Source organism: Castor canadensis, chromosome 2 (assembly GCF_047511655.1).
Source record: "Castor canadensis chromosome 2, mCasCan1.hap1v2, whole genome shotgun sequence".
In the NCBI taxonomy this organism is placed as follows: domain Eukaryota; kingdom Metazoa; phylum Chordata; class Mammalia; order Rodentia; family Castoridae; genus Castor; species Castor canadensis.
In genome coordinates, this window is record NC_133387.1 from 173,889,641 (window position 1) to 173,917,232 (window position 27,592).

Below are 27,592 nucleotides of genomic sequence, written 5' to 3' on the forward strand. Positions count from 1 at the left end.
CCAACTGAGGCAACCTCAGGTCTGGAGGCTTCTTCCTCCGCGCAGTGCTGCCTCCCCGCCAGCAGGAGCAGGCCGGCACCCGAAGTGTGAGCCGAGCTTCCAGTAGAGGGAGACACTCCAGCGGCTCCTCGACGTGGAAGCGGCCGGGCCGGGAATGGGTGGGGGTGATGGGGGGGTGGGGAGAAAGGGGGAGTGGGGAGAGGGGAGGTGTGCGGGGTGGGGGGGTCCGGGGGGCGGGTCCCTGTGCCGCTGACGTCCCGAGCAGTGCTGGGAAGTATAGGCTGTGTTGTCACGCCGGTGTCAGTCTGATGAAGATTGGCATCAGGTAAGCTGTCATTCATTTCCATGTCAGAGACGCTTTTGCAGGCGGCGACGGCGGCGCAGCGGCGGCGGCGGCTGCTGCGGGCGGCTGCCTCAGAGCGCGTGTGTTTTATTCCAGTCCCCAAGCCAGAGTATTATTCATTGCGACAGGGCAAGGAGGAGAGAGGGAGGCAGCAGGGAGGAGAGAGAGGGAGGCAGCAGGGAGGAGGGAGGCAGGGAGCAGAGAGGGACGGCGGGAGCGTGCAGAGAGGAGCTGGGGAAGCGCCGGGAGAGCGCGGAGCGAAGCAGCGCGAGGGGCGGCGAGGCCGGGCAAGGAGGCGGCGAGAGCCGCGCGGCCCGCCTGCGCCCGGGCCCGGTCAGCGCGCCGCTCCGCCGCCGCCGCCGCCGCCGCCGCCTCCGCCTCGCCCCGCTCGGGCCCGTGGCCGGGCGCGCATTGTCGGCGGTTGCGAGAAGCCGGGCTGTGGACTCGGACCGCCACGGGCCCAAGACCCTGTAGCGGGCGGGCTAGGAGTTGTGCGCCCGGAGCGCTCGGGGACCCGAGAATAGGGACCAGCGCGCGGGCCAGAGCCCCGGCACAGGCGGCTCCGGGCTGGGCGGTCCGCGGGGCGAGGCTGGGAACTGTGGGCCGGCTCCAGATTCTCTTTCTCCCGGTTTCGGGAGCCCTTTGGTCGGCGTTACCAGTCTGCGGCTGCCTTGGAGCGGCTGTAAGCGGGAGCAGTTCTAGACTAGGGCCGGGTGGCTGGAGTCATGGAGCGGCGGCCGCGTCCTGTCGGGCCCGGGGAGGCAGGGCGAGTGGAGGTTTGCAAGAGGATCCATGGGGACAGGGGATCACGAGTGGGATCAGGGAAGCCGGGACTGGAGGGGCCACGCTCTGGAACCCTAGCCCGGGGAGGGGCGAGAATTCGTAGGGTCACTGGCTTTCCGCGGATTGTTTGGGGTCTTTGGGGGATGGGAGGCCAGGGGCCCGTGGCAAGCAGGGGAATCGGGAGAGCTCCTAGTTCCAGAACTAGATGAATTCGTAAAGCGGGGACAGAAAGGACCTAAGAGCAGAAAGCTGAGGGGGATGGGGCAGGGTCCTGAGTCTCCCTCGCAAAGTTTGTGTTTCTTTCGGGTTAGGAGAGGGGCTCTCCGGGCTCCCAAACCCGAGCAAGAAACCAGCGCAGTGGGCCGCCCTTTCTTGGGGTGTGTGAGGGGTGGCTCTTCAGAGGAGAGTCAGGGACTCCCGCGCGGTGGGGAGACCCGGGTTGGGAATCAACCCTGAAATTAGGGCTGGGCTTTAGGGCTAGAGTTTGGGTTATAGGATTCAGGCTGTTTTCAGACTTCGGATCGAAGGGCCGTTTAGTTTACACGCCAGCCAGAGCAGAGGGCTGGAGGTAGGAGTTCGGGGCCCAGGGTTAGATCTGAGGCAGAAATCGGAAGAATGGGTGACCCATTCCGATTTTTAGGATTCATTCACAGAATCAGGACTCTTTATTGGGGTCCTGGCTATTGGAATTTGGAGAGGGTCTCGGGGTCGGGTCCTCACAGTGCGTGGGTGAAAAAGCTTTTAGGTAGGTGAAGAAAGTAGTTGATTCTAGCCGAGGTATAGGCGAGAACCGAATTTCTGCTGTTTCTTCCCGAAAGCGAACCTCGAGAAGATTTGGGGCTCACAGGATGGGTCCTAGGACAGAGAGAGATTCTGGGAAAGGAACAAATCTAAGGGACATTCTGGGCGAAGCGACAGGGCAATCTCACCGGACTTGGAGTGGATCCGAGGACCCGACCCTTGGCAGCTCAGTGGGCTCCAGAAGCCACTTGGGTTCTGAGGGCGCAGCCCGCTGGGCGGCTGCTGGTGGCCCCGCGGGCCTGCGATGAGGGAAGGTTGAAAGCTAGTAGCCGGGTGCCACCTCGGGCGGCCGGAATCGCCGCGACTGTGGCGGAAGGCAGGGCGGGCTCGAACTCTGCGGCTGGATCTGAGCCGCCTCCTCTTGCTTCGCGAGCACTGCCCGCGTCTTTCCCCGGCGCTGCCGGGAAGCCTACAAGCCCGGCCATCTGTGTAATGTTTCGCAGCAGCGGGAGGAGGAAGTTCGGGGTCCCCTACCTTCACCCCACTTATCTCGGTACTTCTCCAGGGTATTAGCTCTTCGGATCTCAAACGCTCTTCAACTGGCGGAAGCTAAAAGCTTCGCATTTTAGGCAGATTTAAACGACATTCCCAGTCCGATTCTGAGAAATGATGGTGTTGAAAAAAAAAACCCCGACACGATGTATTACCCCGAGCCCTAATCCCTAAGCCTCTTACTCCATGGACCCTGGGGACCCTGGTGGTTTGTGTGTGTGTGTGTGTGTGTGTGTGTGTGTGTGTGTTGGTGGGGGACGACCCATTTGTGGACTTTTGATCTCCCACTCAATCTGTATCTTCATGGTTGAGGAGAGGTCCCAGCCAGGGAGGGAGGTTATCCACCGCCAACTACAGAAAGTGTATTGAAGGGTAGGGGGAAGAAGGTTTGAGGTTTCCTCTTTGATATCTTAACGCATCCCCCTCAGCCTGCGCACCTCTGCCTGGGAGAGCCAGACAGCCCTATGGGACACAGAAGCCGGGACCCATGAATGGCCGGCCGCAGCGGCCAGGCTTGGCTACCGCCGGGGCGGCGAGCTCCAAGGCTGTTGTTTTCCAGGCTTGGAATTCGTGCTCTCTCTCCCGCGGAGAGTCAGAGCGGGGGAGGGAGCCGTGACCCCACGGAGACTCCCCGGTCACCGCCTCCCCTTTGTGAGCGCGAAAAGCATGAAAGCCCAGAGAAAGAGAAGCTGCTCCGAACAAGGGCCAGCGGGTTACTTGGAGGGAGATGGGCTCGAGCACCGATCACAGTAAAATGTCCCGTGGAAATTGCACTGAAGTGTACCCAACTTGAGACTGGCTGTTTTATGATCCTTTCTGGGAGTTTACTGCTCTGTGCTTTTAAGTCTATAGATTGCTTTAAGTTAATGAAAGTACTGCTTTCAAAAGGGGCTTTTATTGTATGGCAGTGTCAAACCCAGTACCTCCCCTTTACTCTTCCCAAATAGGCCTGTTTAGAAAGAGGAGGCTTGCTGGGGTTCCCATATGAGCAGAGCTTGGGGGAGGAAGCCATGTGACAATAAGGATTAATGAATGTCAATGTCCAAGTAATTCAGAAAGATGAGTTTACTTCTTCTGCAGTCCAGTTTCATCTGCCATTCCTGTACTGCCTTCTAGGCTTTCAAAATGTTGCTCGGTTGCCTACCCCCAAACCCCTTCACACATTGCTTTAGGTAGGCCTGACCTAGTTCAATTCAACCCCAAAACTGGATTTCAGGATTTCAGCCCCACTGCCAATTCAACTGCAACTAAAATATTTACTCGGGCCCTGGGGGAGGGGCCTTGCCCTGGTTCAGTAAGATAAATGTGTTTAAATGACTGGGAACCTTGAGAAGGAACAAGGCAAGCTGTTTTTCAGTGCTTTTTCCTTTTTTTTTTTTTTTTTCTTTAAGTCTATTTGGCACAAAAGGTGAGATGACAAGGTTTTTGACTAGGTCCTAACACAGAAACTGCAGTGGGGCTGGGCTGTGGCTTTGACCGCATGTCATTACCATTTAAACTGTGGTTAGTTGTTCAAAGCTCAAAGCTTCTCCAAGCTGGGTTTCATTAACTCTACACCAGTTGCCTGGAAGTTCAGTAGCAATAAATTGTATAAACACATTTGAAGTAAGTTAGTGATGAAATAAAGAGAATTACTGTCTTGTGAGTGGAGAATCCTGAATTCATGGAGTTCTAGTATAACTGGAAACATACCTCCTCTCCCTTGGTCTTGAAGTTTATGGGTGCACCACAGTGTGTGTTAAATTTCTTTCTGCCATGCCCATCTTCAACCTGGGGCTGTAACTCATTAGAGGCCAAGGCATGCCTAGAAAGCAAAAAGGCTGAGTTTTAAAGGGGTTTCTATTAGCCTGATTTAGGAACCAAACCAAAGTGATCAGCCTGACTTCCTAACACTTCCCGAATGCGACATGGATGTAAACAGCCACAGAGCAGGGGCAAATTAGATTTTTAAATGTTAGAGGCTTAATAATACTGTGTTGTTAGCAATTGAAATTGTTTTTATTAAAGAAACAACCAATAAAATTTATAGGCTTCCAACATGTTGCAAGATTTCCTTGCTATTTATTTAGCTACCCACCCCCCCACCTTTCAGAAATTCTATCTCCAATTTCAGACTTTTGTTCCCGATCTATTTAATCTGAAGCACATTTTCTAAATTAGTTGGAAGAGAGTGAGAAATGCTGTTGTAAGTTTCCTTTTTTTCTCTGCTGTGTGGCACAAGGGCTTCGATGCTGTAAGATATATATAAATGTGTGATGCAATTGCTAGAGGTGACGGCATGTGGGAGAAGTGTCTGAATAAAAAAAAAATGCAGATCCCAGGATGCAGAGGGCGAATATGATTCAGGAAGAGCAAAAACAGAGGAAGTTATGTGGAAAATAAAATCATCATGAGCCCCTGTGAGCCTTGAGTCTAGCTAACACACCATGCTTTGTATAAGACACTTCACATGAGATCCGTGACTTATTGAAGATTGAATTATATTGAGAAGCAGAATTTAGAGGGAGGAGCTGCACTTGCTGGGTTCTATCCAGGCAGCATGACCAGGATTGTTGCGATGGGGCTCCGCTAATTTAATTAAATCTAATACCTGATGGGAACGGGAGGAAGTAAGGGGGGGAAGTGGCCGGTGATAATCGAGGTTGGCAGGCCAGCATGCTGAGCTAGTGTTTAGACTGGAATTTGGGGCCTGGCAGCTTTATGTCCTGTTACTGCCTGGCTGCAGGACTCCAGTGCGTCTTCTGAGCTGTTAAGTGGAATGTGGTGCACACTGTCCTCATTAGGCTGTGAGGAGTGAAGGATGGGCATGAGTCAGGCGCAGGGTGAACTCTAAATAATAAAGAAAAGGGGAGATAGCGGGCTCTCGGCAGCTAAGTCATGTTCTGCGTGTTTGCTTTCTTGCCTGGCTCCAAGCCTGTCCCTGCAGCTCTCCAGAGTTCTTAGACTTTGGGGAAGGGGCGGAACTCCTGCCTTTCTTTACATCTTTCAATTTGAAAACCATGCTGTGATTTTAAAAACCATCTGTTTTACCAAGAAGGGCAATTAGGGCTGAGTGGGGGTAAACCAGCCTGGTTCTTTCTAATGGTGGTACCTGGACTAGCCTTCATGCCTTAGATGAGCACAGGATCTGACTTATCAGAAATATAGCCCCTGTTCTTCATGCCACCCAGAAGTCTTGACTGGTGTGTGACATCTGATCAGGCTGGGATGGGGTGGGGTCGGGTGGGTGGGTGGGTGCTGGGCTGGAGCTAGCTACAGCCTGGACCTTGTGTATCAGTCTCCATGCAGGCTGATCAAAGCAGGATCTGGGCCAGAAAAGCCCAAGAAGTAATACCCTGTACTTCTGCAAATGTGCCTACTTGCTTGTAGACTCCTTTAATTCCTGTTCTGTCCTGGTTTTTAAAAGTGAGTCCTGATACTGGAGACATGGTTCCTGAGGAATGCTTGTCTTTAATTCCCCCTAGTCCACTGGGGATTCCTTGGGGGGGTAATTGTTTTCCTCCACACATCCTTTCCAGCCTCCTAGCTGCAAGTAGCATCCCAGTCTCCATTTTGAGAGCTGAAGGGGACAGAGGAAGACAAGATGAGGGGGGAAGGGGCCACCATTGGAGGGCAGAGTCCTCCCAGAACCCTTCCAGAGCCCCCAGGAGTGAGGGAGAACTCGGGACAGTGCAGTTCATCTCACATCAGAAAGTGGAGCTTGCCACAAACGTGTTGTCTACAGCAGGATCTGCTGTTTAGTTTGGACGCTTCTCTGCCAGCCGTGCCTGCCTGGGTTTCTAATTACAAGAAGAACGTTTCTGCTAAGACCTATCTCACTAAAAACACATCCCTGTGTGTAAGAAGAAACCCTAAACCAGGCAGGATATTTTAAAACTGAAGCAATGAAGATTAGATTAAGTCTCCACCAAACAGCTTCGTTCTCATATTATTTTTGGCTGGAATGTGGAGAAAAGCAGCTGGCTCTGGGGCCCCTGGGCAGACTCTTGAGGGTTCGGATGGGGCCAGAGTAGGTGGCGTAACTGTTAGTTCTCTGCCTAGTAGGAACATGGCCAATTTCAGTGTAGCTCATTCAAGGCAGAGGTGGGGGGTTGGTGGGGTACAGTGGGGGAGGGAGGCTGCAGTGGGAGAGGGGCTGGATCCAGAAGGGCCAGAAAGTGACCCCAGAATCAGCAGGTCACAGAGCACCAAGAAGGCTTTTCAGTCTCCTACCTTAATAGGCCCTAGTCATTTGTGTTCAACTTATGTTTCCTTTCTCACTCCTGGCAAATCTGGCCACCCTCCATGGGGGCCTTTGGAGGAGTTTTGTCTATGGAACCCTTTTTGGGTAGAGAGAGGAAACAGATAGTTGTCCAAAATTCCTGGAGATGGATCTCAAATATCTGGTCTTGTGAGTCCTTGTTCTGCCCTGCTGGGGAGAGGCAGCATGGCACCATTCACTTCTTTCCCCTTAACTCAGCACATAACTTACAGTGTCTTCTGTGTGCTTGGAACAGTTGCAGGCATGGAGAACACAGCAATAAAGACAATGCTGTGACCATAGCATCTGTCTTCCAGGGCATGTGATGGAGATAATAGGGACCTTAGCATTACACAACACTGTGTTTAAAGCCTCCCTCTGCTGTATACTTGTTGCATAACTTTAGATGAAATGCCTAGCATCTTTGATTCTGCTTCCCCACCTGTAAACTGGGTACTAATGAGATGCACAGCTCATAGAATCTTGGAGACAGTGGCTGAAGTCCTAGACACTGTCTGTCACAGAAGATAAATTTGATCCTGATTCTCCTCTATGTTATTTTGGAGGGAGAATCAGTTGGTGGCTTATCCAGCTTCCTTCCCTTTCCTTTTTTGCCTCCCTGGGGCAGGGTAAAGGCCCTTTCACAGGCTCCCATAAATAAGCATTGGACACCCAGTCAGTACAGGGGATGATGCTGCCTGCCTGACATAGATCCCAGCAGGGCTGTGGTAGGAAATTGATGTATAGACCCCAGGACAGCTGTGGGTGAGGAATATTAGGAGGTGGGGGTGACAGATACAAACACAGGAGGGGTGATGTAAGAACACACAAAGGTAGAGAAAAGGCACCCATCAATTGTTAACTAAAGGAGGAAAAATGGGACAGGAAGATGGAGAAGAGGTAGCTCTGTACAGGGTTAGGACTGGCCAGAGAGCTGAAGGGGGAAGGCTGAAACCTGAGACTCTCCAGGTCACTGTGCTCTGTGCTCATGGTGACTAGGGGGTGCAGCCTGAGCTAGAAGGAAGAGCTCAGGCCCTTCTGCCTGTATTAGGTGGGCAGCACTGTCCCTGGAGTACCACAAAGGCTGCAGGGCTGCCCTGTTGGGGACCAACTTCTCTTATACATGGGAGGATTTCTGAGGGAACCTGTTCACATTGACTTTTCAATGAGTACAGTGGAGGGTAATGAGTTAGTGATAAGGCCGACAGGCCCCTCTCATTCCTAGCTACAGCACAGCTTATGAGCAGAGAGAGCAGAGACATTAAGCCCACACCTAACCCTTTCCCCTCTCTAGGGAAGCTGAGCAGTCCAGCATGGTTGGGATCAGTTTAGGAACCAGAGGATCATGGGTTCCACTTTAGATGTGGCCACTTACTAGCTGTGTGACTTTTAATCACACAGCTAGTGCCTTCTCTGGATGTCAGTGTCCTAACTTATCTAATGAGCTGCTTGAACTTGCTTTCAGAGCTCTCCTTCAGCTCAGTTTTGTAATTCTGTGTCTTCTCCCAAATGGATTGCTTCATGAATAGGCAATCTTTGAAACAGCCACCCACAGAACAAACACAGGCAAAGATCCTAACAACATACAACAGCCACAGAAGGACAGGCTGCAAGCAGGGCTTGTTCCCTGGGTTGCTCCTGGAGGAGATAGGGCAAGAGGTAGAGGGAGTGAATTTGACACTCCTAATGGCCTTCCTGGGGCAAGCAGATGTGTCCTAGCTTTAGGGGTTGTCTCTAGGAGGCAGCATTTTCAGCCTGAAGACTCCTTGGCTTCTTCATAAAAAGCAACATTTCCTTCTTTGGTTGAGGTAGCCTGGTGTTGGGGGAAGGAATACAGGCTTTGGAACAGACTCTGGATTCCAACCCTGGTTCTACTATTATTAAGCTGTGTATCCATGGATACATCACCTAACCTCTCTGAACTCAGTTTTCTTTCTTTGCAAAGTAAAAATAGCTCTACCACTACTAATAACACAAAGGACAGTTGTGGAAACTCTAGAAAGTTGGCACACAGTAAGCTCATGGTGAATGTCAATTCTCTTTCGGAAAGTTAATTCCCATTTGATACTCAACTTTGCAAAGCAGGTAAAATGGGTATTGTCATATCATTTTATAGACAAGAGAAACTGAGGCTCAGCTTAGTCAAAGTGGCAAGTCTAGGAAGCAAATGCAGGTGTGTCTGCCTGTTCGTGGATGGAGTACATTCTTTAGTCTACCCCAAAGCCGCTCATTTATGGTGATGGCCCTTTCTTTTGTCTTGTAGAGACTAAGTGAGCCCCTTGTTGAGCTCTGAGAGTTGCTTGGCTGTGGCTTTACCTATTTCTGTCCTGAGAATCCTTTTTAGAGAAACCAGCTCAACTCATCTCCCCCATTACCCTTCCTTTAGTCTGGGAAATGCTAGGGACAGCTACTGGCTGTTCTGGAAACCAAAACCTAAAAGAGTTACTATTATTATTTTTTAAATTTCACAAAGCTTCTGTCAAGGTGGGGCTGGACTGACCAGCATAGACAGGTGCAGGTAGATTTAGGGGCAGGGTGTGGTAATGGCAGTGGGTGGGGTGACCACAGTGAAGCCTTGATCTGCTGATCCAGGTTGGAAGCTGGCCCCAGGGATGAAGAGAATGCCTTTGGTGATCTTATACCCAGGTCTTCAGCTCACCATCCTGAGCCATTAGTCCCAACAGACATCAGGAAGCATTTAACCTATTAGTAACAGGGTCCACTTCTTATTAGGTAAGGGAGAAGGGCACAGGCTCCCTCCAGTCTAGGGTAGCACAGTAGGTCTGTGTTAAAATTTGGTGAGGGGGTCAAGCCCTGCCCCAGAGTTTCCTTAAATGTCTTCCATTCCCCATTGCTATTGATTATAGTCATCCCAAGTCTTGGGTGAGCATGAATTTGACAGGCCTCCCCCACCAAGAGTTGCTTCTATTCCTTCTCAGGAGTGACCAGCTTTACACTCTGTGTGGATTAACTTTAGCTCCAGGCCCAGAAGCAGGGAGACAGAAGACCAGTGAGTCAGGGTGTGTGCTCAGGGCCTTTAGTGACAGGTGCTTATTCCACTCCCATGCCATCCCTGAGGAGTCATGATTCACTCAACAGGCATAACTGTCTTCCCTCAAACTCTGGAAGAGGAGACCAAACAAATGTGTGTCAAACTGGGAACACACTGTGTGACCTTGCATGTCTCAGCTTCTGTGAGACGTGCAACCTCCTTATTTATCTTCAGGGCCCCTTCTGAATCTACTGTTTGATGATGCTGTGGGCTGGCCATGCTAAAAATGTGTGGCCTGGTGTGTTAAGCAATATGAGCTTGGTGAAGGTGGTCTGGTGTCCAGGGACTTTCAGTTCATCAGCCATGGGACCTGTCCACCTCTCATTAGGTAGGGGATGGGAAGACATTTGTGTGGTAGCAGCTGGGTCTCCCTTGGATGCAGGGCCTGGAGGAGCTCTCAAAGAAAGGAACTCTGTTGAGCACTCCAATTTCTGAGAGGTCAGGGATAGAAATCAGGCCCAAGAGCCTGGTGATGTGGGAGTTCCTGGTGATGTGGGCACTTGAGGCTATGGCTCTCATGTGGCCTTGTGGCAGTGTGGAAGGAACTCTTTTCCTGCCCCTGCTGTACCCTGTCCCTCCCAGCTCAAGGAAGGGATGGCTAGACTCCTAGTAGGGCAGCAGGCCTCCTGGGGCACTCCTGGCTAGTGAGACAATTCTGGAGGACCTGCAGAGGTCCCCTTGAGCCTACTTCCAGGGAACTTGGCTTTGTCTCTTACATTGGCATGGCTCCCATGCCTCTGTGTGGCAACAGGAAGGATGGGGACTGCTGAAGACTCTGACTTCCAGATCCACAGGGAACCCCTTTCCAGTTGGACCTCTGGTCTCCTGAAATGCTTTTCAAACATTTCCATTGGGCTCCAGGAAAAGGATGGAAGGAGAACCTCGTTCCGAGGCAGGACTGTGGGAGGTAGCCCTCACTGCCCTCAGAGTAGAGGGGACCTCCTCCAACACTTGTGGCACAGAGTCCTGGAGCTGGTGTCCCTAGCCCATCCATGAGGAACTGGGCTCTGGAGAGGAAGGAGGTGGCCTGCAACATGTCCACTGTATGGAATGGCAGCAAGAGTTTTCCTGGGCTTTGGGGTTGCAGGGAAACTGTGGAAGATTCCAGCATGAAGGCCACAGACAACAGAGGCTCCTTCCCTATGTTTGGACTCTGTGCCAGGCCCTGGGTTGGGAGCTCTCACCCTTATTTCACTGAGTTTTCAGCATAGAGCCAAGAAGGAAAGTGAGGCCCAGAGAAGGCAGAGAATTTGCCCACAGGAGGCTGTGTGTGGTTCTGAGTCCAGTGTCTTTCTGGGTCCAGTGAACTTGCCTGCATCAGAGTTGTTTCTGGGTGAAAGCCACTGTGCTCTTCCATCTCTACCTCCTACCTGAAACTGTGCTCATAGATTTCTCATGCGTTGTGCAGTATGAGTTCTAAGGTTCTGGCTTAGGTAGGGCAAGGGTGAAGAATGACAAGGAGGGTGATGGATATAGACACTGGAGGCTTGGCCTTGCACTCACTGTGAGACATAAAAACTGGCCTTCCATTCCTCATCTATAACATGGTGAGGATACCTCCTGACGAGGCCATGGAGAAGATGAAGTGAGTTAATGTATGTGGATGTGTTACACACGCTGTATAAACATAAACGAAAGCGCCTACACATCGCCTCACATGTAATATGTGGGAGAGAAAGTTGGTTGGCACAGACTATATGTTTCTTATTAGTTTAAAATAGAGCTTGCACACAAACACACACTGCCTGTCGTACTCACTCTCAGCTCGATGACAACTGTGTTGACATGATTAAAAGCTGGCAGGATGGCTTTCCACGACTGCCCTGCGGCTGGGGCATGAACAGTTGAGAGTCTGGTGGTTTTTTGGATTCCAGCTTAGAGTCAATGGACCTGGCCTGTGTGCCTACTGTGTGCGCTGGGCATCCTCCCTTCTGTTTTCCCATCAGATACAGCACAGAGGGCTGTCTGGGGCTCAGGGATGGAGAGTGGAGGTGCTGACCTCTGCCAGGTCCCATTGGCTTCTAGCCAGGCCTTAACTTCTTCCCTGCTGGTGACATTTATTCCATATATTTTTATAGAGCATGTTCTATATGTCAGAACCTGCAGAGATATGGGAGATATGACTATGAAGGAGAATGGTGGGCTCCCTGTAGCAGGGCTCAGAGTGTCCATGGGGGAGAAAGATGTCCAAGTTCTATAGGTAGTATTAGGTAAACTGAAGAGAGTCACAAAGGGGAACGCCAGGAAGCTGAGGGAACTCAGACCAGGAGCCTTACCTACTCTTGAGGTATTGGAGGGCACGCTTGAGGATCTGAAGTTGAGCTAAGGTGTGAAGGAGGAGTTGTGTTGAGTTAGGTAAGGAGTAGAGCTAGAATTCTAGTCACCCTGGGCTGGCCTTCTGCTGAGTTTTGTCCCTGTGGTGAAGCTCTTCTCAAGAGGGAGTTTAGTTGAACTCTCCATCACCATCCCTGGGTTTCTTTTCCATCCCAGGCAAGGGGACTTTGCTCCCGACCAGGCCACCTTATAGAGCAAAGTGGCTGTTCCCCTCAAATCCATGGTTCACCATTCTGCACCCCTTGAGGGTGTGGCTTTCAGAGGGAATCTTTAGAAAATACACTCTTCTTGCAGTCCCAGTTGGGCCCCAGTGTTACCCTGGGAGATCCACATTCAGATCCCACCAGAGTCTGATTTCTGGAAAGCTTTGTGGGCAGCACCCTTGAGGTCTGGCAGTGACTTAGCCCTTCTTTCTCCACACCAGCCATGGAGGGGCTGTATTTGTTAGAGAAAAGGCTTTGGCAGACCTGGCTACTGCCCCTGTGTGGGAGGGAGTCAACTTGACGTTTTCTTTTGAAGACCTGGTCCAGTGACCAAGGCTGTGTTTTCCCTTTGGAAACACTAATAACCATTTGTGAGGATTTTGTGGTCTGGTAATTTGGAGAGGCAGCAGGAAGACTCTGGGAGAGACTGATAGACCAACAGGACTATAAATTCCAAGTTACACAGATAGGAAAAGCAAAACTGATGGTCCCTGGCCCAAGGTCCATACCTCCCCTGTGTCAACAAAGAGCATTTACTCTGAGGCCAGGCAGGTAGGAGGGGAGCCCCCGACTCTGCTGCCTGTGTGGTGGTGAGCAAGTTTCCCATCTCTTTGAGCCTTAGTTTCTTCTCTTTTGAGAACTGGAATAACACTGCCCCTAGCAGTGGATAAAACACAGCAGAGACAACACAGTAGAGAACCAGGTCCTGTCCTGGCCTCTAGAAGATACTCATTGCATTTGAGTTCTTTTCCTGTCACTGTCTTCTCTGTCCCCTCAGAGCTGAACATGGGCCCAGGTACCTTTGAGAGGCAGGAGTCAGGAAGATGTGGAGTCAGAAAGGTCACAAGTTGTGGGCCTCCCCAGGCAGCACAGATGACTAAGGACACAAAGTGGGATGGGACCTCAATGTCAAGAACTTCCCAAAATCAGTGGAGGCAGAACTCGGGATGTCTTGGAAGAACCAGGACAGCACAGATGACTGTAAGGAGGGCTGTGAAGCAGAGAATCTTTGAAACAAGGATTAGGAAGAGAAGGAAGGAGGAAATGAACATTTGTGAAATACCTACAGTATACTTGACATTGAAACTCATAATTTGAATTTATCAATTTAGAAGCATAGAGTCTTTAAGTGAGGAAATCACAGAACTAGACAGGACATGAGAAACTGTCCCGCCCTCTCTGTTTTATACATAGGGTAATGAAGCTGAGAGAGGGATAGTAACTTGCCAAAGGTCACACGGGGAACAGTGGCAGAGCTGGGTTAGAAGCTGCCCAGGCTGGGCAGTTGGTACACAGTGGGAAGCACGAAGGGCTGGGAATCAGAAAGACTAAGTCTGGTGACAGACACACTTCCAGTGGGCCTGGGGAAGTGTGCTTAACTCCTGAGCCTCAGGTGTCTTATCTGTAAGATGGGGCAGTAATTCTCAACCCAAGCAGCAGCCATGTCAATGGCATAGCACAGGCCTCGTAAAGGGTCCGGTGTGTGTCCTGACTCAAGTCCTTTCCCTGTGCAGTCCCTCCCCTTCCACTTCACTCACAGTCCCAGCCACACTCCCAGGTACCCCAAATACCCTGGGTTTTCCCCACCCCTGTCTCTGTGTTTCCTGATATGCATTCATTCTTTCAGTTATTCTCAAGTATTTATGGAGTGTCTAGAGGGTATCTTGGTGCTGGGGCTGGAAAGGTGAGGTATAGACAGACATAGCCGTGTCCTGATGGAGTTCACAGTCAGTGGATAAGAGAGGCCTGACTTTAAAAATATTTACAGGACTGGGCATAGTGGCTCATGCCTGTAATCCCAACTATGTGGGAGGCATGGGTAGGAGGATTGTGGCCCTGGGGGGAAATTCAAGATCCTATTTGAAAAATAAACTAAAGCAAAAAGGGCTGGAGGTGTGGCTTAGGTGGTGGAGCACTTGCTAGCAATTGCAAGGCCCTGAGTTCTAAACATAAGATTGTAAGTGTAATAAGAACCTGAAGCCCTGGGCATTTCACAAGAATATATTATTTGGAGAAGTAGGGCAGAATCTCCAGAGGACATGAGTGGCAGAGACCAGCTGGGACATAGCAGTACAGATGTCGGGAAGAGTGTTCCTGGTAGGGGGAGCAGCAGGTTCTAAGGCCCTGGGGGCTGGCGCAGAGCAGGGGTCAGGTGAGTCACAAAGCTACTGGGAAGAGCAAAGGAGAGAAGCCAAGAGATGTGGCTCTGGGAAGGGAAGTACCTTCAGGAGAGATGGGAGTCCTGTAGTGAAATAGAGACCGGGTGAAGTCTGGCTTTAGGCCTGGATGGAAAATATATGTCTCCAGGTCTCTCTTTTTCTGCCTACAAATGGAAGTCAATAGCAGTAAGACCCCGTGTTGAAGGGGAAGGAGGCAGAGCAGCAAGTGAGTGGGTAACTTGCCCTCATCATGTATGCAAACTGTCAAATTCATTTACATGAACACTTAAATGATTCAGTTCTTACCTGAATGAGATCCAACGTCCTTCCTTACCATGACTGAATCTCCCCAATTCTACTCCTGCCAGTGTCCCCTCACTCACTCTGTATCAGCCACACTGACCTTCTACACCTCCCTGTTGTAACTGAAACCAGTGACACATGCTCCTGCCTCAGGTCCGTTGCACATTCTGTTCCCTCTGCCTGAGTGCCCTTCCCCCACCTACCCATATGGTTAACTCCCTTGCTTTTCTAGCTTTACAATCAAAGGTCATCCAGTCATCGTGACCCTCCCTAAAGGGCCCATCTATGCTGGAATCTCTTTTCTGCTATCTCTGGCTCTCTCTGTTTCTCTTAGTTTTTCTTCAAAACAGTTATCAGATTCTATCTCTCTCTCTTTTTCCTCTGCTGTAATCCAGAGCAGTACTTTGGTATAGTACTGCCCAAGCAATGTTTGTGGAATAAATGAAAGAATAAATGAATGAATGAATGAATGAGGGAAGCAGATTTCTGTGAAATGATTTATTAGGTTCATTCAAAGTCTAAAGTTGACTCACAGAATGTCAGAATTGGAAAGAATTAAGTCTTTGACCTTTGAGCATCTTTCACATTTAACAACTGAGTGAATAAACAAGAGGCCCAGAGAGGTTAAGGGGCTTGTGAAAGGTCACACAGCATAGAGTGAGATTGAGAACTGAGACTCTTGGAATTTGCTTCCAGATTCTTTCCAGCAAGCTTTGGCTTCTTCTGCGTCACAGGGCTCCTGGGGAAAGAGGGCTCTGCTTTGTGAGCATTGGTTTCCTTGAATCCTGCTCCTGAGGTCACAGAAGCAGGATTTAACTCCAATCCAAGATCTCTGGGGCTGCTGTTCTCTTTTCTTTAAGACATTTTGGGGTCATCTTAGGAAAGGCTAATGCTGGCAAGCAGCAGGCTACATACTTCAATCTTCAGCAAGAGGAGGTAAGATGAATGTGGTGTCACTGTGCATCCTGGTCAATGCACAGGGAATGACGACTCAGCTCCAACATGGTGTGAGTCCACCTAACAAAGACATGAGCATTAAAATATTATTAGGTCCCCAGTAAAACAATCATAGAATGAATAAAAAAAAAATTAAAAAAAAGAAGCTATTTAAGTCACCCCTGCCCTCACACTAGACATGTACATGGAGAAATGTATAGATGGTTCTGGTCCTATCTAAGCCCCATTTGCTGATCTCTGCTCTAATTACTTAACCACAGAATCCATATATATAATAAAATAATTTTGAGCTCGGTATTGATGACTCACACCTGCAATACTAGCTACTCGGGAGGCTGAGATTGGGAGGATTGTGTTTGAGGCCTGCCTAGGCAGAGTTCACAAGATCCCATCTCCAAAACAACCAGAACAAAATGGACTGGAGGTGTGGCTTGAGTAGTAGAGGGCCTGCTTTGCAAGCGTGAAGCCCTGAGTTCAAACCCCAGTGCCACCAAAAAAAGCAAATAAGTAAAATAGTTTTGTTTGAGGGTGATTTGTTTTACAGCAATATATAACCTGTGTATTTGTCTACCATGAAGCCTTCTTTCAAATAAATAGGAAATCATTTTGTGCACACTTGCCAATGTTTGCTATCACTTGTCATCTATTGCCTCTTTGGGGGGGGGTCTTTAAATAAGCTTAAAATTATAACTTAATAATATTATTAGTAGCAAACATTGATTGATGGCTTACAATCTACCAGGCACTGTTCTAAATACTTTATGACTATTAACTTGTTTTAATTCTTGAACCCAAGTTGTCTCTCACCAGCACCCTTCCTCCTATGCATGAATCTAAATAACAGCACAAAACAAGAATGCAAAATGCATGGTGAGGCAGAGGAGTGAGGTGAAGGGGGGGAATTTATACTGGGGAGGGGGGATGGAGCAGTCAGGGATGGCTTCTTAGAGGAGGTGCTGCCTGAAGGAAAAGGAGGGTTTGGGTGGCAGGAAGAAGTCTGTGCCCTCTTGATCATCTATCCTTAGGTAGAAGGGAGCAGTGGTTTAGGAGGACCTGGCAGTGGCCTGCTGTGTCCTGCCTGTCATGGAAAGACAGTTTCAATCCCTGTCTGCTGTGCACTGTCAGCTTGGCTCTGAGCAAGAGTCTTTACTAGGTCTCAGTGTCCCCATAGGCTGCGTCATGAGGTCTCTGCAGAGTTGGGGTGAGGGGCCTCCTGATGAGACCCTCACCAGGCTCTGAAATCTTTGGAGAACTCCAGAGATCCTCTAAATGGTTGCAAAGTTATGGCTGTGTATTTGTGGCTAGAATTACCTCTCCTAAGGGGTGCAGGGAGCAGTTTTAGGGGCCAGTGTCCTCAAGGACTTGGCTTCAGTTACTAAACATCTCCTCCCTGCCCTCTGTCCACTCTCACCCAGCTCAACCCAGACTGGCTACTCTGGGCTCTAGCTTGGAGCTGGGGCACACAAAGAAGGTTTTTCTACTTGTGTGACCTGGCCCTTTGGGGGATGAGATAAGGGCACAGGCCTAAAGCTGTTCTTCAGCTCAGAATGAGCCACTGACCACTTCCCAGTGACAGTGGACATCAATGGAAGGCCTCGTTGAAGTTGAAAAACTTTGATCTCAGACAGACCAGAGTTCAAATCCTCTTATGCTGTGTACTATCAGTGGGCCTTTGTCCAAGTGTTTTAACCTGAGTCTCAGAGTTTGCAAAAACAGGGGTTATAATAACTGTATCATGGGTGCTGCTTGGGGACTCCAATGGCTTCAGGCACATAGTGAGTGTCACATGTAACAGGCTAAGCCACTGGAGCCATTGCTTTTTCTCCCTGTGTTAGGCAGAAGTGGCCACATTCTTTCTCAGAGAGGCTGGACTGGAGAGAAGGTCACCCAGCATTCCAAATATCTGTACCTGACCTGGCCTGGCCTGTGAGAAGCCCCAGGGAGGATGCTTTAGGTTTTTGTGGGGGAGAGAGAGAGAAGGAGACAGGTGACCTGCTGCTGTCCCTTGACATTGAGGCTGGGCTGATAGCAACACCCCTGGGTCCTTAAGTGTATCTTTTCCCCTTTTCCTGACTTATTTGACTTTCTGGAAAATAGGAAGGCATTTTACTGTTTGGAGTTCATGAAGCTCACAGCAGGGATGATGGGGAACCTCTGGGTCTAAGGTGGCCTTCCCTGCAGTGAGGACCACCAGCCCAGGGAGACAGTGACTCATCTGAGGTTCTAGTGACGGCAGCACCAGGCCTCCCGCCTTTTAGTCCAAAGGCTGGAGAAGTCCTTCAGGCTCCAAGAGACATGGCACATGATGGCTGCACTTGTATCAAATCTGTTCTGACAGTAGATTGTCTGCTTGTGGATTATTGGTGACACATGTTAAATTTAGCCTCAACCAGCATTGTGGTACACTCCGGTAATCCCAGCTAATTGGGAGGCAGAGGCAGGAGGATCAAGAGTTCAAAACTGGCCTGGGCAAAGTTATCAAGACCCTATCTCAAAAACAAAATACAAGCAAAAGGGCTGGAGGTGTGGTTCGAGTGGTAGAGCGCTTGCCTAACAAGCATGAGGCTCTGTGTTCAATCCCTAGTACCACAAAAAAAAAAAAGGAACCCTCTCTCCCATGAGCCAGGCTTCGAGGGCTGGAGACCAGTGAGTAAATGGAGAGAGGGAGGAAAGGAACGGGTCTGTGGTGAGTATGAGAATGGGCAAAGCCCTTAGTACAGGGTGGACACTGAACCCACCAGCCTGGGGAGGAGAAAGTCAGCCTGCAGCAGGTGAGTGGAGCCCTGGCTTCTCAGGGGGTGGAACTTGCCCATGTCAAGTCCTCTTCCTTGCTGTCCCCACACTCAGGAGCCTCTTGCTTCCCCAGGCCTTTCTTGGAGGCTGGCTAGGCTGGCAACTTTCTGAGTGATAAATGATGACGCCATCCCACACATGTATATGCTCTGCCATCCACACAGGCTTTTTACCTGAAACCCAAAATAAATCATGAAGAGACCTCATGATGGTGGAGCTAGGTCTAGGGCTCAAGGCTGCTTCTGCTCAGACCTCAGACGACAGATCAAAGGGCAAGTGCCCCAAGCAGATTACTCACTGTTTACCACTATTGTGTGTGTGCAGTCCCTGGCAATAGCAGGTGCTCAATAAAATCCACTGTGTGAGTGCATTTTGGGGACGCTCCACCTTGTTTGTGGGCTCCTGATTCTAGCACCTCTGCAGAAAGCAAGCAGCATCCCTGGCCCTTGCCTCCCGGGTTTGGTTCGATGACCTCAGCCCCGTGCCTCACTGTGAGGAAAGGCAAAGCCAGTGCACATTTACAACTATGGGGTTTGAGCCAGAAAAAGATCTGGTTTCATTTGCTTGGCTAGGTTCTCTAGGTTCAATTTAATTTTACATGAGAAATTAAATAATTATACTCTACCTTTTCTATGGTCCTTTTTGTGGTCAAATATATTTTATAACATATATAAAAATTTCAATTTATAACATAAAATTTTCCATTTTAACCATTTTAAGTGTACGATTCAGTGGCATTAATTATATTTGCAATGCTATACAAACATAATCATACCTATTTTCAAAACTTTTTCATCATCTCAAACAGATACTCTGTATTTAACTACATTATGCCATCCCCTCCCCTCCCCTCAGCTCCTACTTGCCTTTTTTTTTTCTTTCCATGGTGCTGGCAGTAAAACCCACAGCCTCACGTATGCTAGGCAAGTGCTCTACCACTGAGATATACCTCTGCCCATAACTGGTAACTTTTAATCTGTTTTCTGTGTCTATGGATTTTATTACTCTAGATACTTCATGTGAGTGGAATCATAATGTATTTGTCTTTTTGTGTCTGGATATTTTATTCAGCATGAAGTTTTTCTTCCTCTGTGCTGTAGCATGTATCAGAATTTCAGTCCTTTTCATGGATGAGTAATATTCCATTGCATGTAAAACCACCTTCTGTCTATCCATTGATCTGTTTGTAGACACTTGGGTTGTTTCCCCCTTTTGGCTATTGTGAATACTGCATCAGTGAATACTGGTGTTCGAATGTCTATTTGAGCCCTTGTTTTCCATTCTTTTAGGAATAAATCTAGGAGTGGGATTGCTGAGTTGTATTCTAGATAACTCTATGTTTAACTTTTTGATGAACTATCAACTGTTTGCCATAGCAGCTATACCCTTTGTATTTCCACCAGCAACGCACAAAGGTTACAGTTTCTCCACATTCTGGAGGTCCACACCTCCAGTCCATTTTTTTTCCTGGTTATTTTGGAGATTGCATCTTGTGAATTATTTTCCCAGGCTGGCCTCAAACTTTGATCATCCCGATCTTAGCCTCTCAAGTATGTAGGATTACAGGCATGAGCCACTGCTTTCCAGCTTCCTTTAAGTGTTTTATAGCTTTAATTTTTTATTTATGTTGTTTGAGTTAATTTTTGTATGTGGTGGGAAGTAGGGAGGTCTAACTTCACTCAATTCCCCAGTAATTCAATTTCCCCAGTAATTTGAAGAAATCTTTCTTCCCCCATTGAATGGACTTGGCATCCTTGTGAAAAATCAATTGGTCACAGGTACACGGTTTTACTTCTGGACTCTTGATTTGATTCCAATAGTCTACATGTCTATCCTTGTGTCAGTAGCATATTGCTTTGACTACTGTAGATTTGTGGTAAATTCTGAGGTTGGGAAATGTAGCTTTCCAATTTTCTTCTCTTTCAAGATTGTTTTGGCTCTTCAATGCCCTTTGCAATTTCGTTTGAATTTGGAGATTGGCCTTTCCATTTCTGAGAAAAAGATTGTTGGATAGGGATTTCTTTCAGTTTGCAGAATGCCTTGGGTGGTATCGAAATCTTAACAACATTGTGTCTTCCTATCCATGGATGTGGGATATCTTTTCATTTATGTAGGTCTTCATTTTCAGCAATGTGTTGTAGCTTTCAGTATTTCACCTACATGGTTAAATTTACCTCTAGATATTTTATTCTTTTATGCTGTATTTTAGATGAACTTGCTTTCTTACTTTTCTCTTCAGATTGTTTATTGCTGGTGTATAGAAACAACCAATTTCTGTCTCATTTTATGTCTTTTAATCTTGCTGAATTTGTATATTAGTTCTAGTAGCTTTCTTGTGAATTCTTTGGGATTTTCTTATGCAGGATTATGTCATTTATGAATAGAAATAGTTTTACTTCTTCCTTTCCATCCAATTTGGATTCCTTTTATTTATTTATTTTTCTTGCCAGAACTTCTGTCTAGTGTTGAATAGCAGTGGGGGAAAATAGGCATCTTATCTTATTCCTCATTTTAGGGAGAAACTTTTGAGTTTCTCATTGAGTGTGATGTTAGCTGTCTACTGCCCTTTTGATGATTGGCCCCTCCTAGGGTCTGGGTTAAGAATGGGAATACCCATCTGCTTTTACTACCCGATAGAGAATCACATTTGGAGTCTTGCTCCAAGAAAATACCTTTTAATTAGAAAGTATCAATTTCATGGCAGCACTAATCACACTATTAAAATGTCGGCTGAACTAAAACCCAAGCATTTTTAAGCTCCTACTATGTTGCAGCCACTTTTACTACATTTCCTCCAAAAACAGCCTTTGGAAATAGGCCTTGTTTTGTTACCACCCCCAGGTTAGAGGTGAGGAAATGAATGCTAAGAGTGAGGTGATTCACACAGCTGGTAAGTGCTCCTACGAGGGCCAGTGTAAGCGGTACTTCTGATTTATAAGCCGACTGTTCTCTGTCCACTAATTCTCAAGGAGCAGGGGAGAGGCTGGCCTTTCTTGGTGGGGTACATCAGAAGCTCCCTGGGGATCAGAAGACTGGGGAAAACTTCCTCAACTCTATTGCCATCCTTGGTCTCACAGTGGTTTGATAGCTCAGACCACTGAGAGACACTGCCAGCCACAGCTCTTCTTTATTGTTCGGTGCTGTTGGTGTTACCAAATCAACTAGAGACTTTTGGAGTTGACTCCAAGTTTCCAAGAGGGAGCTCTTTCTGAGGATGGGGAACAAATATTTTACAGTGCTAAGGACAGGCTGCTGGGTCTGACAACTTTTGTTCTTACCCCAAACTCTGTACAGTTAACTTGGGAGTAATCTACACCCTTAGGGACATCACCTTGAGCAAGTAACCACAACCACAGGTGCCTGGATAACTCATAGTCAATGGCTAGGTTCTGCCTCAAATTTCTGGGTCGGTGGAGGTGTTTAAGATCTTATTCTGGACAGTATTATGAGATCTGAGTAGTAGACTATGTCATTCCTCTACCACCACCTTTTTTTTTTTTTGGTGGTACTGGGGTTTGAATTCAGGGCTTTGGACTTGTGAGGCAGGCTTTCTATGCCATGAGCCATGCCTCCAGCCCTTTTTTCTCTGGTTATTCTGGAGATAGGGTCTTACCTTTCTTTGCCTGGGTTGTGATCCTCCTATTAGTGCTTCCCATGGCAGGTGGTATGACAGGTGTGTACAACCATGCCCAGATTTTTCCCTTGTGACATGGGGTCTCATGAACTTTCTTTGTGCCTGGGTTGGCCTGGAGCCATGATCCTCCTACCTAAGCCTCCCAAGTTTCTAGGATTATAGGCATGAGCTACTAGCGCCTGGTCTTTTTTTTTAAGATGTGTGAGCATGAACCTACAACAAAATCCCAAATGGAGAGGGAAGCAGCCTGCAAAGATCCTCAGGTTTTCTGAGTCCTAGCGCTAGGTGCTAATCTTCAGTGTGGAGAGGACACAGAAGACATCACTGCAGATGGTCTGACTGGATGACTCCTGCACCCCAATAGTCCAGATCAACACCAGCAGGAGAAGGCTGCATTTTTGCTCTCTTGATTTTTCTTTGCTGGCAGTACTGGGGTTTCAACTGCACTTAGGCATGAGCTCTACCACGAGAGCCACACCCTCAGTTCCTTTGTGTCATAGTTATTTTTCAGGTAAAGTCTCACATTTTTTGCCCAGGGCTGTCCGTAGACTGCCATCCTTTTACCTATATCTCTTGTGTAGCTGGAATCACAGGTACATGCTATGCCCACTTATGGATTGAGATGGGCTCTTGCTAACTTTTTCCCTGGGCTGGCTCAAACCATGAGCCTACTGATCTCTGCCTCCAAAATAGCTAGGATTATAGCTGTGAGTCACCGAGCCTGGCCTGATTACTTTTTCTTTTAGTCTAACTTTCTCTGTCTTTTGGCCTCATTTTCTGCACTTCAATTGGGCCAAGAGGGTATAGGTGACTTCAGTTCCCTACTTTTTCTATCATGCTGGGGGCAGGATTTGCTGAACTCTCTCTGCAAGTGTTGGCTGCTTCAGTGCTACATTTATGTTTTTGGCCCACATTAGAGCCATCAGGTCATAATGAGACTTCCCTGGGCTGCAGATGGCTCCAGGGACAAAGCCAGAAGGACCTCTATTGAAATTCTGAGACACCTGTATAAACAAAGGGGGAAGGAGGAGCCTGGTCCCCTGCTCCCCAATGCTCTTCCTCTTTAGATTAACTCAACAGGACTCTGTTGTCCCAATTCAGTTTAACAAATGCCTGTGCAAAAACTTAGATAGGACGCTGTTCTCTTCAAGGGAATCAGAATCTGCTCTGCCACTTAAGGAGGCAAACTCATCCCCTCTTCCCTCTGTGCCGATACCACTTCTTTTCACCATCCTCCCACCCATCCACAATTTCCATATTTTCTTCTGTCTTCCAGGCTTGAAATCTTGGAGTCCTCTTCTCTCCCTTCCTTCATTCTCTCGTTGATGGAGTCACTATCCCTCCCCTTTGCCCAGTGCATTCCTGGTTGGAGTCTGTCTGTTGTCCTAGTGTGGTTGGTAATAGCTCCCTTTCTGCTCTCAAAAATATCCAAGTTCAGGCAGTAAATTAAATGGTCAGCTGGTCTTTAACCTATCAAAGCCAAGGCTGCCCTCCCGTCCGTGCCTGGCATGCTACCACATTCCCACTGTCACCTCCCCAGTTCCAACACCGTTACCTCCTGCTGGATTACAGCGATTGTCTTCCCTCTGGTGTCCTTATTTATGTGTCTCTCTTCTAATCCACTCTGCAAATCATTGCCTGATTAATTCTCTCAAAATACAGTCCTTCATAGCTCACTTCATTGGATCCTTGCTGCTTACAGGATACGATTCTAATATCTTAGTCTGGCACTTAAAACCCTTACTTATGACCCAGTCACTGTCTTGGTGGATATTATTCCCTTTGTTTTGTTTGTTTCTCAGCATGAAATCTCATTTACACTCTAATTGGTTGATGTGCCGTCTCCTGACCCTGCTCTGAGATGATCATCTGTGAACATTTGCTCCAAAAGGTCCACTTACCTGGGCCATCCCCACAGATGCAAATCCAAATCGTGCCTGTCCTTCAAGCCCAGCATCAATACTCGAGCTCCGCATTCTTGACCGGCCCATCCCTCAGCACTCTCTCCTCCTCTGAACTGCTCAGCCTGCAGCAATTATTGCCTGCACAATTCATTTGGCATCTAATCATGTACTGCCTCATGACTTTTCATAGATTGGCTGTCTTGAACCAGGGCTGAAAGCCTTTGCTGTAATTTCACTTTTTGTTCTCATGTGTCTGTCTCCACATCTCTTAGTTCCTTATGATATCACCAAATGCCTAGTAGGTATAAAATAAACACTTACTAGGGCTTCATTTAGGAATCTCAGGGTGGAAAGACCTTTCTAATCACATAGTTCAAACTCTTATTTTGTGGATGACAAAGGAAGAAGGAGGAGGAGGAAGAGGAGGAAGAAAAAGAGGAGGAAGAGGAAGAGAAGGTGGAGGAGGAGAAAATTCAAGAAGAGTTGCTCAGAGAATAGCTGATGCGAATGACAGAACCAGGCTTCAAATGCAGAGCTTGTCATTCTTAATCCAGATACTTCTGGTCACCAGGGTACTCCCTGTGTGTTGGTTCTGTTTCGTGGATGGACTGTGCCCATTTTCAAGGATGAGAAGGAATTCAGAAGGTTGAGGAAAGGAAGGTGAGCAAACCAGCAAAGGACTTTGCCTGACCTCAGCAAAGTCCCAGAGATGGGAATTTGCTTTGGCAAATTTTAGGGGGACTGCAATGAGGCCAAGATAATTCCTAAGGAAGACAGTTATGTAAGACCTTTGGGGCTTGAGCAGTAGACACTTGTCACAGGGCTGCCATCTGCCAGTGCATTAGATGCAAGTCCCATCTCTGAACTGCACTGTTCAGAAGTTGTGGCAGAGTTGTGTGAGGAGTAGGTGGTCAGCTCAGGAAGGCTGGGAAGAGGGCATGGGAAATGTCTGTTTAGAGAAAGCTGGTCACATTTGCTTTGGGCTGGCACGAAACCCAACTTCAGTGATACTGAAAAGCATCAGTGGTAATACTGTTACATATAGCTTTCAACTTTAATAAGGTGTAGCAAAAACTATGAAAATACATCTAACCAAAAACACATTTCACTGGAAGCTTGATCTCCAATCCCTTTCTACTGCTCCTGTGTGGTGCTCCATGCTGTCAATAGAGCTGTTAAAACACAATGGAGAGTGGGTAATTGTGCATTATATGGCTTTTGTTTTCCGTTAAGAAATATCGACATCTGAAAACGAAAGTGGGATTATTGTGGCAGTGGAGGGCACTGAGAAGAGACCTGGGGGAAGCTGGAGGAGGGACGAGGGCAGAAACAGCAGAGCAGAATCTGGCTTCTTCTCTTCCCATAGGTCTTTCAGAGTCTGATTTTTCTAACCAGGAACCTGGGGAAATGCTTGCAGCTCACTGGCATTAAGAGGCTTTGATTGATGCTGGGGTCCTAGCACAGCAGCACCAATCGAGGCAGGGCTGTGTGCTATTTTACAGGCACAGAGGCTCAAATGTGTGTCTGAAGGCATCTTGGGGAGATAAGGACCAATGTAGTCAGGATAGGCACTGGCATCATTTCCCAGGAAAAGCTGGGCCACTGTCCATCCTGTGTGCTGTTGTGGGGCCACATAAATAATGTCCTTTACCCTGATGTTGGAGATCCTGGCAACAACTGGGTCTGGGAAGATGGAGGCTCACAAATGTGCCATCTGCCTGAGGCACCTTTCTTGTCCCAAGTAATAGCAACAATAAAGTAATAATAGCTCCCCTTTATTGAGTGCTGTGTAGCAAGGCTTTACAAATCTTTTTTCTTCATTCTTACAACTGCCCTGGAAGGGAGGTGTGAAACCCATTTTCTAGATGGGTCACTGAGGCCAAAGAGGGGACTCTGCCTCATTGGTCAAGTCTTCAGTTTTTCCATTTCCAAGGATTATGGGGAGGGAAGAACACCTGGGAAGCATAGAGGCAGTCACATTCAGCTTGAGGGGGTTGGTCTTGCTTGTTTGGGGGGGAGGAAGCAGCAGAGCTGGGGCCAAGGACTGTGTGTGAGGGAAGACTGCCCTCAGGTAACCTGATGACAATCCCAGGGTCATATGGTACAGTCCTTGGCCTCGATACAGGTGAACCACTTGCTGAGGAGGGACATTTAGGGTAACTTCTCTCAACTGTGCAACATTGCAGGGCCTGCCATTGAGTTTGAGGGACGGCCTGTCTCTCTAGATAGATTACATTTGGTTTGCTCAGAAGGCATTTATGGCTTTATAAAGCTCTTAAATTGGCTCTTTTCCCCCCTCAAAACATTTCTTCAAGCTTACAAGGCCAGTTTTAGAATAGCAATTACCAGCTCCAATATCCCCCAGCAAACTCATGCTGTGCCGTTGTATATAAACTGCTTGGGACATTTGTAATGCTGCCACAAGGCGTATCTGCAGGCAGAAAGCCCCCTGTCTCTTCCGAGGAATGCTGCAGAGGCCCTTTCTCAACCCTAATTTATGGGCCACATAAAACTCTGTGAAGTTGCCCTGCATCTTTCTGAGGCAAAGTTGAGGTTTTTTTACTGTTTCAAGCTGCTAATTTTTTCCATTTAAAGCCAGCCTTCTGTCTGTGCCAGTGTGCATGTGTGCATACAAGTTGGCCACTTTAATTTATGTGCCTCCTTTTCTCTCTCAGCAATGCTTACTACGTACAAATTGTGCATAATACACTGCCAGTTCTTCCTTATTACAGGAGCTTGGCTGCTTTGTCCTGTGACTGTCCCTTCCCTGTGTCATGTCCCCTCCCTGCAATTCTACTCCTCCAGCCCATGGAGGAAACTCTGAGCTCAGAGTCACAGGCTGGACACCATGTGAACAGAGGTTCAGTGTCCTTACCCTGAAGACCAGGGGGTTAGTGAGAGGCAGCACTATGGGGTGTAAAGTCTAGGAGGTTCAGAATGGGGGATTAGGATTCAGGGCAAAATGAAGCACATTCTACATGTATTTCCTTGTTAAGCCATGTAACCTTTCTTTTGTTTTGTTTTGATGGAACTGGGGTTTGAACTTGGGGCTTCATGTTTACAAAGCAGGCGCTCTACCTCTTCCACCACATCTGCAGTCCATTTTGCTCTGGTTGTTTTGGAAATAGGGTCTCTTGAACTATTTTTCTGGACTGGCCTTGAAAAGCCATCCTCTAGCAAGTAGCTAGGATTATAGGCATGAGTCACCAGAGCCTGGCTCCATTGTAAACTTTCTAAGCCTCAGTTTCCCCATTTACAGGATAAGATAGGATTATAAATTTCTTGATGGGATATTGTGAGTTTCAAGTATGCTAATGGCTGGGAAGGGCCTTCATAAGGGAAGGCAATATCCGAGGGCTGGTTGGAAGCTATTCCAAGCTCTCAACTGCTGGCAGGGACCCTTAGGAGGGGGAACAGCCAAGAGCAATGTGATGTCTCAGGGCTTTCCAAAGTCAAATCTAAATGTCTTTGCATGAGCCCTGCCTTCCCGGTCTCCACTGAGCACTGAGCCTAGAGCTGTTGTGCAATGCAGGACAGGAGTCAAGCTCTGCAGGCTGCTCTTGCTTTACTATCAGGGCCCTCTGTGCTCAGACA

At 48.1% G+C, this 27,592-nt stretch overlaps 1 protein-coding gene across 10 annotated transcripts in view; it reads left to right on the plus strand.

Annotated features, from left to right (window-relative positions):
- Nucleotides 1–218: 218 nt before the first annotated feature.
- Pknox2 (PBX/knotted 1 homeobox 2) overlaps nucleotides 219–27,592 on the plus strand; it is a 257,000-nt gene continuing 229,626 nt past the window's right edge. For all 10 annotated transcript variants that reach the window (XM_074066455.1, XM_074066456.1, XM_074066457.1 and 7 more), the window contains exon 1: nucleotides 219–325. The gene's annotated coding sequence lies outside the window, so the exon portion shown is untranslated. The remainder of the gene's footprint in view (nucleotides 326–27,592) is intronic.